The following is a 2233-nucleotide window of genomic DNA, read 5'->3' on the forward strand; positions in this document are numbered from 1 at the left end:
GAGGTCCCTTCCAGTCCTAGAATCTATGAATCTATGAATCTATGAAACTTATTCAACGATTACAAAATATAAACCGATAGGGCATTTTTCTCTTAATTCCCATTTCCACCAAGTCAGCTTTGTGTGAAGTCACATTTTACAACAACATAGGAGACTTCCATTTCTGTGAGTTCATTTCTTACTGGGTCTTCTCCCATAACTGTGGGTGGAAGGGGGTCTCACACTACGTGGGAAGGCTGCATCATGAGAAAAACCACCTGTGCTCTATTTTCACACTTTCTAATCTTTCAAAGTAGCAGGAGGAGGAGACGTGATACAAATGCATTAGCCTTAATAGCAAAACGAAGACTCTGGAGTTAGCATTCATGTATCCTGCAGTCTGCACTTGGAATCTGATATATTCCCTCATTGGCTACTATCATTTGCCCAGCATGGAAGTGCTTCTTGTCCAACAAGGCAGCCAGATTGGGACCCATAGGCATGGAATGGCTCTGAAGGAATCAGCTGTTTCTCTCTGTGCTTCATGAAACTTTGGATCCAAATGGTAAAAGACAGTTGTGACCAATTTAATCATGGCATCCTTTAGGAGTGTGATCAATGCCACTTAACTAGGGAGCAGTGTTCTAAAAATAGTTTACCTTGGCCACAGGTCACCATAGCTTCCATCTCTGGGGTGAAAAATCAACCACCAGTACCTGCAATTTCTACCTGAGTTCTTGTCAAATCTTTGACCTTACTTGGAGTAATTTTACACTTCTCTGGCATAGAATTCTTCACCAACCACACAACATATCCGTAGCGATAGTGAGGTATAAATCCCCCAACTATGCCCTTTTATTTCTTTAATCTGGTAGCACAGATTTAAATTAGGGACTAAATTCAGGTGCTGCTTAGAATCCCTGTAAGACACCAAATGTCAGGTATCTATTCAAAATAGGTATCTTTCTGCAGCTATATCACTTTCAACATGGATTTCATTTCCTACACATTTGCAGCATCTCCCAGGGGTGAACTGAAGAGAAATGTCAGTTCCATTTTTCCCATCTCTACCTAGATGGGGATTGCATTTCCCAAATAATAGGCAACATGTACCAGATTAGGAAGGAGATCTTCAGGAGTGACCTCCTGCAGGGCCTGGACCACAACTGCTTTGGGAGCCCAATGCATGGGTATTTTGCTTAGTTACAAGTCATTTACTAGGGAATACTGTTCCCAGCCCTTTAGAAAAAATATTGACCTAACCAATTGAACAACAAGGGGATTGGGATGGTGATGGGGAATAAGGGAATCCCTCTGACTTACCCTATTTTCCTCTGCTGTTACAGAGGGTGAAATGACATTTTCCCCCATCCCTGCCCTGTTCCTCCTCTTTCTCATGATAGTTCAATATATTTTAAGTGAGGGAAATGGTAGTAAAAATATCTGTTCTCCAGCACAACCTGAAGCAACATCAGAGCAATTGGGAATGAAAAAAATTGTTCCCGAAGGGGGAACTTGATGACTAACAATTGCTTTGAAATGGGGGAACAGTATAACCGTGATGCTCATGGTTTGTTTAGACTAGGAAAAGTGATAGAGTTTAGGTCAGGTCAAGGGGAAAGCTAATGCCAACCACTGCACCTGGGCTGCATCTGCTCTACAACTATAATTGCCTTTTTACACCAAGATCACTAACTTGAGCAGCCAACACCATGTACAGTCCTAGTGGATATAAGGCACAGGTAGTTTTTGCCTCAGTGTAGCTTGTTGGTATCATAGACTCATAGACTTTAAGGTCAGAAGGGACCATTAGGATCATCTAGTCTGACCTCCTGCACAACGCAGGCCACAGAATCTCACCCACCCACTCAAACCTCTCTCTCCCTCCGGGAGCTGATGAATATTCCTGTCTGGAGGGACACACGCTCCTACGACTCAAAAGGAAAGGAGCTGATAGAAAATATCAGAGACTGACCCCAAAGAAGGTGAGATGTAAAAGGCAGAAGCAGTCAACTCATCTGGTGGACCTGAGAGACCACGGTGAAGATGGTGCACAGATCACTATGTGAGAATTAGCAAATGTGATTATTTAAAAAAAAAAAAAATCTTTGCCCAGCCCTAATCAAGGCACTTGTTACAGTTCTCTCTCATGTGGATTTTCTGATGTTTAATAAGGTGTGAGCTCCAATTGAAGCTTTTCCCACACTCAGAGCACATGTAGGGCATCTCTCCAGTGTGGATTCTCTGATGCGTA

General features: G+C 42.6%; 1 pseudogene; it reads right to left on the minus strand.

Moving 5' to 3' along the window:
• Window positions 1-2233, minus strand: part of LOC112124981 — a 573457-nt pseudogene that overhangs the window by 220262 nt on the left and 350962 nt on the right.

The sequence above is a fragment of the Terrapene carolina genome, unplaced genomic scaffold (genome assembly GCF_002925995.2).
Source record: "Terrapene carolina triunguis isolate 2854851 unplaced genomic scaffold, T_m_triunguis-2.0 Scaffold638, whole genome shotgun sequence".
NCBI classification, from domain to species: domain Eukaryota; kingdom Metazoa; phylum Chordata; order Testudines; family Emydidae; genus Terrapene; species Terrapene triunguis.